The following is a 10953-nucleotide window of genomic DNA, read 5'->3' as shown; positions in this document are numbered from 1 at the left end:
ATCTTAGTATCCAATACCTTTTCTAAAACAAATATTCAAAATATGCAAACAATATGGCTATCACCCACCGTTTTTCGGATATATTCCTTCAACCATTTATATTTCACTATATCTGTTACACTGAGTACCCATGAACATATCATTAACTAAGAAAGCAAACAGTCTGATAAGTCCCATAACATACAATTGCATAGAAATATCTGGTTCAAAATACAGCACACATGAACTATACAACACACTGAAAATACATCCTTTACCTAAGGCAAACTTCAGAGTTGTAAAAATCTTGAACATTCACAAAATAGCAAATTATAAACGGAAAAAATCACTGAGAAGATTCCGAATTTTTTTTTTTTTTTTTTTTTTTTTTGTTTGAATAAAAGCATCATTTTAACATTTATATAAATTTATGACAGATTTGTTTTCATGTCGTTTAGCAAATTATTCCCGAATTAAAAGTAATTAAATTTTTATTCAAATGAAATTAGATATTTTTTTAAAAGATAGATATTTTCTTATAGATAGATATTAGATAGATATTAGATATTTTTTTAAAATTTTATCTATAACTAAAGTACAAGACAAATTTAAAGTTCAGGGAAGGAACTTCACATACTTCATACGATTTTTCAAGATTTTTACTACTTTTAAGTAACTTCGTATTTTTTCGAAATTCCAATAATTTTGCCGATTCTGCTGTGGTAATGCTTTATCAACAGGCAATTTTTTTAAGAAATAATTATATTAAAATTCAACACTTCCAAATCTTTTTCAATACTTTGACCTTATCACAATATTAGCCTCCAGAGAAACTATTGTTAATTGATACACTTAAAAATTATATTATATGAATATATATAAGTATATAATATATATAAGTGATCATTGCATTATGTACAATTAAGAAGAATAGGAATATGTATTAAAACTTCGTTTCTGCAAGCTTCAAATTAAACTTTGCATGTTAATCAGTTTTTAAAAAGTATCTATTTGAATACGAATGAAAATTTAATTACGTTGAATTCATGTTTAACAGCCTGAATCAAATCGGTCATTAAATTCTTTTTCTAAAGTAATTTTAAAGCAAGTTTAAAATAGTAGAACGCCTTTTTTTCCACAGCACTTTTCCTTGTTTTTTTTCTTCTAGAGCTTCCCTCCAAAGCTTTTTTCTGCGATTCTAGAATAAAGTGCCACTAATTGCAAAAAAATTCACAATCTCTTGGTAAAAAATTGTAGTTGTTGTAACAAATGCAAGCAAATTCTATTAAAATTTCAAAAAAGTGAACAATATTTTATTAAAATAAAAAATATTCAATAGAACATACATGTATATATATATATATATATATATATATATATATATATATATATATATATATATATATATATATATATATATATATATATATATATATATATATATATATGTAATATCAGGGCAACAACCCAGATATTTTCGTGAATTATTAATCAACATAACAAGAATAATGAGGCCATGTTGTGCACAAGCTTTTATTTAGTAATCGATGGTGAAGCAGAAATCCCATCCCCGCTCTCCCAGCTGGAGAGGGGGAGACACAGTTCCAGTCAGATCCGACGGAGTTTAGTTAGTAAGTATGAAACACCAAAAAGCACGCAGAAACCATCGCTCCTCCGTTTTATCTGATAATTAAAATGTGTGAAGAGGCCAGTCATGTTGCATTCCCTGTATTCTTACGCCTCATCAAAATTATTTATTACTCATAGAAAATCATTTAATCCTTCCTTATATGGAAGTGAAAGATCTTAAAATAGCTCCTCTTTTGAAATATAAATCTAATTATTATTCATTGGTATGTTTTCAACCCTGAAGTCCCAAAATAGAATTTCTACACTTATCGTTTACCAAAGATATTTTATGAAAACGAAAGAGTTTTAATATATATATATATATATATATATATATATATATATATATATATATATATATATATATATATATATATATATATGACCGTTTGAACCGTTGAATATATGACCGTTGATGACCGTTTTGAATTGTCTCAAGGAGGTCATATTTGACTTTGATATGTTACTCCGTCTTTTTATATGTAAATAAAGGTCTCCGAGCACTTGATATTCACAAATATACTTTACTGGGACTAAAGTCACTTGGAAACTTCGTTGTAATTTTGATCCCTTGAAAATCACATGGAAAACATTTCATGACTAATCTTACTAAAGTTCTAGCTGTATTTTCTTACGACTTATCTCATTTTGTTCTCACGTTTACTTATTATCGAATTTGTTTCATTGAAGTCACGTGTATACTTTTATGCTACTTGTATCACTAAAGTTATGATTCCACTCTTTCAGTTATGTCATTTACTGTATTTACAAATCTTGTAAGCAACGTTTTACGACTAATCTCTTACAATTAAAAAGTAAATCCCAATAGAGTCGCAAATGGTCACAATGATTTCATTCAAAAGTGTGACCTGCTTGAAGTCCTTCATACATGACTCTGAAAAAGAATTTGTTTCTGTACACATGTTTGTTTGAAAAAGAAATTCTTTCCATACAATATTGATGCATTTCTTAAAGCTCAGAACTCTAAAAAAAAATGTAAATGTGGAACATAGCTTATTCAAATATCAAACAAAATTTGAGGAAATTTATTTTCTGTTATCTATTTGAAGAAGGAATTTTTATGTTTTTTCTATCTCTTTTTAAAATAGATGTATATGTTTACATTTTCTCTAAGATTCATGTTAAGAACTTCAAATTTTACACAAATTTTATAGCTACAAACAGATATGATACGATTTATTTTTTTCAGAAATTTTACAGCAGAGAAAGAAAAGTAATACAATTTTTATGTGAACAATTCCATAAACTAAGCATTTTGCAAACGTTTTATATTCTTTCAATATTAAGTAGAATGATTTATTCTGTTTTGCGTGCATTTATTCCGTTATGCGTGCAATATTAATTACGTTATGTTATAAACATCTAATTTTTATAAACGTTATAAACATCTAATTGTTATTTCATATGAAAAAACAAACGATTTTTAAAAAAGATAAAAGGAATTTCTACTAGCGTCAGTTATTTTTTGAAATTTTTTTTTATCCTTTGGAGACGATTGGCAGTGTGTAAAAGTTAATGCTATCTCTTAGTCGAACATAGCCAATGGTAAAGGAAATTTTAAAAAGAAAAGAATCCTTTATTTTGTGTCACCTTTGATGGGTGTCTTGTTTCAATTTAAAACTGTTTGATTTTGCGAATGGGAGGTCATTTCGTGGTGGTAATTTCGATAGCCTAAAATGAGCTCAACATAGCGAGCTCTGTTTTATTCTGAATTAATAATTATTGTTCGATGATGCAGGAAAAAGTTATGACATGAAAAGGGTGAGTCCTTATTTTGTTTTCTTGAAACTATTGAGACTGATGATATGGTTGTTATTAAGTCGAAGGTTTATTCTAATTCACTTATGATTTTTAATAAATTAAGGTTATATCATTGTCAAAAGGTTCTTCCGTATTTAATACTTCTAAGAGCTTATTTCCGATTGCTATGTCAATGTTATTTTTATAGTGATCACAATTGTTTCAGATTTTCCTTCATTTGTATAATGAGACACCTTTATCAACAATTTTAGAAAGCAGTGTTATACATATGGTTGTAATTTATATTGTTTGAGTTTGTAGAATAATTAATTTTTCTTCGATATTTTTCTCACATGTTTTCGATATTTTAGGCTTCCTTTCTTTAATAAATTCATTAATTTTTTAAACAGTTAAGAAATTAAAATTTACAAACAGTTATTCAGTTAAACAGTTAAACAGTTATTATAATTGTTACATTTACAATATCAAAATTATTTATATTAATTTTGAAATATTTAATTTTTATTATAAATATTAGGTGTTATAAATTATTGTTTTTTCTGAGATTGACCTATCCAATACAACCTACCCTTAGATTTGTTAAAACATGCAAGGTATCATGCATGCAATGCAATCTTAGATACTTTCTTATCACTGATTTCAAATCTGCAGTCGAATTTTCTCTCCAAACCACAGTTTTCTTTTTTCAATGACAATTTAGTCTATTTTTTGACGAAATGTGCAAGTTTAAAAAATCTTTTTATAAAGTTGCATAAATGTTGCAACAAACTTCTAAGGAGGTTAGAGCACATAATCAGGTTAAAAATTGCTTAGGAACACGTGCCAGAAATCATCGTTATACGCCGCTAGAAGCGATTCCCTAATTTGAAGTGTTTCTTTGAGTTCTTTCAAGCAGGTCATAGATAAATAGAGATGAACCTTTAGCTGATTTTGATGGTATTTCCGGGCATGGATTCCTATACAAACCCCCATATGCCCCTATTAAACTTCATTTTAACAGAAAGAGACTAAAAATGTCATTTAAAAAGATTTGTAGTTTTGGAAAAAAATTAATGTCGAATTTAAAATCCTCGAATTTTTGTATAATTGCAACAAAAACATGTGTTTCTCAGTATAACTGGTGTTTATGCCACTGTTTGACAAATTTTATGACATAATTTTGTCAAACTCCCATTGTTTTATAGATAATTAGCGGTAATTATTTATAAAACTTTAAAAAAATATTATGTTTTTTTTTAAACTTAGGGTCGTATTACTTCATTAAAAGAAATTTTGTATAAGCATAAACCGAAGCCTGGTCGGTAGGGCGCTGGGCCCATATACAAGAGGTCGTGGGTTCGATCCTCGCCGGCCGAAGACTCCCCGTGTAGTAAATGGCGACTGATGCACGTTAAATCTGTCGAGTCTCAAAGTCCTCCATGTTCCCACAACAAATCAATACCTCTGGGGGTACTGATCCAGGAGTTTCCTTGTCTTCTGGATTGGTTCAAAATTACAAGGCTACGGAGTTGAACGTAAGTAGTCGTAAACCCATGAAATTGGGTCAGCTGTTCAACGACGGTTATAAAATAAAATAAAATAAACCGAACGGCGATGGCTCAGGGGAAAGAGCCTCTTCCAATGAGGTGAACCGGGTTCAAATCCCAACGATGGCTGGTCGATACGAATTCCGCATCCGGCTCTCACTGGCCACAGAACTGACGTGAAATATCCTGAGTGGTAGACTGATCATGGATTAGGGACCTCTTGTCTTGCCAGGCTAACCGTGGGAGGTTTTCGTGGTTTTCCTCTCCGCGTAACGCAAAAGTGGTTTCTGCACAAAAATCACAAGGCTACGTAAAACATTAGTAGTCGTAAACCCATAAATTGGGTCGGCTTTTCACCCAACGACGGTTATAAAATATAATATAAAATATGAAATGTAAACATTAACGTCTTCTTGAAATGAATTAAATTATAAACAATTATTTTTGACGCAGGGTATAGCATTACTATATAATAAATCGAAAACGCGATCATTAGGACGAATATGTTTTCGTATAAAAGTCTAACGGGAAAAAAGAGTTGGACAACTTTATTAATAATTTAAAAATATTTCTTCATGCGATTGCAAGAAAACAAGTTTATCTGAAAAATTCCAAACGTGTCATTAGAGTTTTATACTTTTTATTGCCTACCCAATTTTATTAAAAAGTTCCTAGGAGACAACTTTCTAAAAGAAATAATTTATTTTTCTGAAAAAAAAAATTTCTTCCTTTCAACAATATGAAAAAGAGAATATAAAAAAAACTAAATCACATAAATGCGTTTTCTTGCCTTAAAAATAATAAAATAAACAGGAGTTTATGATGCAGAAATAATAAACTAGAATATAAAATGTCCATTTTCAATATAAATCCTTCGGGACTTGAAGCGAAATTGATATAAGAACTTTGAAAAGTTTTTTCGATTGTTATGTAGCCTCAGGGTATGAATTTTAAAATTGTTGACGATACTTATATGAGCATTTTGAAACTGGACGCTCTTTTTGCAGATATGGTAGTTTTCAAGAATGTAAAATTTCCTTTCAAGAACAAATATTGTTGTTTTTGCCCCTTTTTTAGAAACTTTTAAACCAAACTACTTAAGTAATAGAATGTATTTATTTCAGAAAAGCTTAGTTTTACGTTGAACAATACATGCGTAATTTCGTAAAATGAGTACCGAAAGCATCACGAATATATACATATGTATTTATAAAAGATTGTTCTAAATTGAATGGAACAAAAAGTATAGCACAATCCAAAGCTTTTATTTGATCCTTCTGGCGAAAAAAAAGTTTTAAAACAATATTAAGTCATACAATACTGCAATTATACAGATTTAGGTAGGCAACATAAAAGTATTCCGATTACGAAATTGCTGTTAGACGCAATGTCAATCAAAATGACGTCATATATTCTGGAGAAAAAGTGCTGTGTTTCTGAAAACGGCAAAACACTATGGTTCAAAGAAATTTTTGCACAAAATGTAGTAAAAAACCACACTGAGAATAAAAGTATGATCAAAACCACCATAATATGGTAAAATTAACCGTGTTTTTGGCTCTATGGGAACTTTGAAACGCTTTGTAATTTTACTGAACAGCTATAGTAATGATTTTGGAAAAAAATAAATAACGCCTTATAAAAATGTGGTAAAATTTGGTAAATGGGATCATTTATTCGTTTCATCATTTATTTATGAAAAACATTTATTCGGTTGAACTTGTTAGTTTGGGCATTTTAACTAAATGTGTGGAAATAAAAACTATAATTTTGAATACTAGAATTTCGGATAAACCGTTAGCATACATGAACAGAAAAATCACCAAATAAATGGTTTAACTAACGCGTATTTTGGTTTTAATACAAGACTTTTTTTACCGTTACCATACCATACGATGATTTTATCTGTAATTTGTTTTTTTTTTCGTGTACATATATCGTCTCAATACTTAATGGTGGGTTCCAAACCAGCTCAGTACAAACAGCAACCAAAACTGAAGTTGTTAAAATAATCAGTGAAACGGGGTTTTAAGTAGTCCTACAAAATCAATGCGTCGTACAAATTCTGAACTAAAAGTATCACATACAACAATATGATGTGTGTTACGATTCCAATCATATACTTTTCCGATGGTGCACACTCTTTACAGAGACAAGCCATCCAAAAAATCATTCCTATCAGTTTTCTGCGAGAATTTTCAAGAAAATCTGGAGGTATATGTTTTCATGAACAGACTTTTGTTAACTAAGCCTCTTTTGATGTTCTTGGCAAAGGAAATTGCGATAATTTATAAATATGGGCAAAGAAAATCTATAGTAATGGTATATCTGCGTGATTCTCTATAGGTGAAAGTTTTTGCGCCATATCCAATAGTTATGTTTTTGATCCTTTCTTTCTGCATGGAAAAATTTATTTGCAAATGTATTCATCAAGATGTGCAATCAAAGTGGTTTTTCCTAGGAAGAGATTCAAGACTTCATTTTGAAGCAAGAAAATTTTCCATCACGCTTATATCAAAATTTAAATCAATACATTAACGTCATTGTTCTTAACGTTTGTTAAGAACAATGAGTTCGTATCATTAAAAAATTGCACGTGTAACAATATTTAAACGGTTGAGAATGATTTGAAATTAACTCGTCTTTTAAATTGCTCATTGCATATTAAATTTGTGATGCATCATTAACAAAGAAGCAAATCCTGTTTTAACTAACTCTCTGTTTTCAGTTAGCTTTAATTTACATTAGGCTTTCCATTTATTACAAATTAGTTATAGAAAATGCAAGACGCTACGGTCATCACTTTGTGCGTGTGTTTTAGATTTAAAATTAAAGTTTTAAATAAAACTTAATAAAGTCCTAAAGTCTCAAAGTCTTGAATAAAGTCTTGAAGTCTAAAATCAAATCTTTATTGCACGTCCTGCACAATAAAGGTTTTCATTAATAATTAAGATACAAAGAAATAAAAATAATAATACGAGAACATGTCGAATCATTATGATCTATTTATTTGCTGTTTGTAATGCTTGTCCAAATGAAATGTGGGCAACTATGATAGCGTCAGAAATACAGCAACGAAAATAACACCACCATTCAGGTCAGAGAGTGCAAGCAATCGATCAACCTGCGTTTACAAGGGAGCGATTAAAGTGAATGTAAAGTCTACTTAAGGATACTTACAGAACAGAAAAAAACCATAGAAGCGCCATTATTTGGATTATTAAGGAAGGTAAAAAAAACAAACGGCATTCACACGCAACCGATTAACTTCTTTGCATAAGAGTATCGGAAATTAATAGTATAAAGTTGCAGAAAGAAGTGTAATAAGTTGTAGGAAGTCTTTTTACCGAAGAGCTCTCGAAATTATTTTGGTGAAATCCATAAAAATAATTGGTAAAATTCATTGATACCAATTGAAAACTATAGAGCATGGCATAAGGACCATTTATTCGGTTAAATTTGCATTTTAAGTTTACATTTTTACCAAATGTCTTGTCATAAAAGCTATTATGTTGAAAATTAGAATTTACGATAAACCGTTACCATATAAACGGAAAAAATATCTAATGAATGGTTTAAATACCGTATATTTTAACTTTTAATATTAGAATTAGGTTCTTTTTGTTTTGTTTTTTCCATTACGTAATTTTGCTAAAATATTTCTTTTCCTGCACCAATATTTTCATCAACAGCATGGATTCATTGGAGATCATGCAGTTAACTTGCCATTATTTTTGACTGATCCTACATGTGAAACAAGCTAGGAATTTTAAATTAAACCTGGTAATTAAATGAAAGTATAAATGATTTCCTACGTAAATAATTTCCTAAGTAAAGTTTATTGTTACTACTTATTTATACAGATATTAAATCAAAGAATTAAGTACAGGCCAAACGTATTTGCGATAATCTAGAATGTTTTTTTTTCTTTTAATTAAATGGCGGGCACTTGGGGGTTGTCCCAATGGCCACAAGAATGCCAGAACTGCTACTCTCTTCTCGTTACCCAGTGGACATCTATGGCGAAGCCACGGCGGTGGAGCAGCATCGCCCACGTCACACAGCCACAAATCCGTTTATAGGGTGGGTCAGATTCACACAATCACACACAAAGGAAAAGGGACATAGAACAGAGAGAGAGATAGAGAGAAACATCCATGCCCTAAGCAGGACTCGAACCCGCGACCAGCGGCTCCGCAGTCAAGCACGTTAACCACTCGGCCACCAGGTCGGCGATCTAGAATGTAGGGGAGGTAAACATGAAATACAAGTGAATACATGAAATACTTTCAAATCATTAATGAGAAGACTGACACTGTTTACCACTGACAAGTTTCTTGATTATTAGGTTTTGTTATAAAACATACCTTAAGTTGATTTTATCGTTCAACCTTGATCGATATTTTGACTTTTTATATGTTAGTGCTGAAATTCATTTACACGTAACCACAAAATTAGGCAATTTGCTATTACATTTACTTTTTTAATTTTTTTGAAACTCAGGTCTCCCGTGAAATTTTTCCATGCTCTACAGGGGTGGGGGGAGGGGAATTGAAATATTTGAGTCGTGTTCTTAAAATGCACTGTAAAAAAATTGTGGATCAAATTATGGCAAAAATACTGGCACTCAGGGTTTAGGATTATTTTTTTACCGTAAAACTCATTTTTATTGAAATATATATTACGGAACAAAGAATCTAATATACCGTGATTTTTACTGTAATAAATATAATAAAATCTGCTATAAAAAGTATCGGCACTCAAGGGGTGGGTACTTTTTGCAGTAAAATCCATTTTTGCCGGAATATGCTGCAGAACAAAAAATCTGATATACCACAATTTTTACAGTAACAAATATAGTAATATAGCTGAATCACTCTAATTAAATAAATATTACTGTTAAAAACTGCGGTATATTATTTTATTGTAAAAATAGATTTTGGGTATGCACCCAAAATGCCGTAATTTGATCCGGAATTCTTTACATTGTGAGTTGAGAAGACTTCCGCAATGAATGTTTGAAGTTTATTTTTAAAAAAAAATTTATTTTTTATTTTAAAATCGTAAGTAAGAATTATTACTTTATACAGTTCTTACAGAAGTTTTAGTATAAGAACAAAAACAAGAATCGCAAAGATCATTTTACAGATAGTACTTAATTTTGAAGTACTTAATCTAAAAATATTTAATAAGCTTTCATTTGAATAGTTTGTTTACTTGTATTTTGATATTTCGAAGATATTAGAATCGTAAATGTTAAGAAATTTTCAAAGCAATAACTGTATCTTATTTCTAAAAACTCCTAGTGCTTCTAACCCTAATCTTCAAACTAGAGAACACGATTATTCTCTGATTCGAATCATTCCCAAATCAAATTTCTTTTTTTCCCCAATTGAAAACGTTAACTCAGTGAAAAACTGATCTTATTATTTTTTACCAATTAATTTTTACTAAACCACATTTCGAATTAAAAATGATTTATATGTAAAGAGTAATCACAGAAATTCAAAGCTATTTTAATACGCTCTGTTCTGTTTACCTCAAACTAAAATATTTTTAAATATATTAATTTTTAAATGTTTATTATTTTTAAATACTTATTATTTTTAAATAATTTGCAATGACATAACGATTACATTTTTCATCAACGATTACATTTTTATTTTCCGATTACTTTTCAGTTATGTTGGACATAAATAAAGCTAAAATTTAAAATTTATCAAAAAATGATAAGAGCTAGAACTTTTATTGTAACTTCTCACATATCGGTTCCCATGTACTATAGCAAACATAAAAAAGATTCTAAAAATGTACTTTTTTGTAAAGAGCTTTAGAATAATAGTAACTTCAAATCGAGATCAAATATACTTGAAAACATAAAACTAGTTTTATTCTTTTTCGAAATGTAATTCGAGTTTTATTGCAAGCAAGTTTAATAAGCCGAAATTCTAGAAATCTACTTTCATTTCCCATAAAATGTGCTGCTTTTGTCCCAGACAGATAGAAATAGCTTCAAATGTCCAATAATATAACAATT

This window comes from Parasteatoda tepidariorum, chromosome 8 (assembly GCF_982258835.1).
Source record: "Parasteatoda tepidariorum strain Cologne lab strain chromosome 8, Ptep-v5.0, whole genome shotgun sequence".
In the NCBI taxonomy this organism is placed as follows: Eukaryota; Metazoa; Arthropoda; class Arachnida; order Araneae; family Theridiidae; genus Parasteatoda; species Parasteatoda tepidariorum.
Note: the sequence above shows the minus strand (reverse complement) of the source record.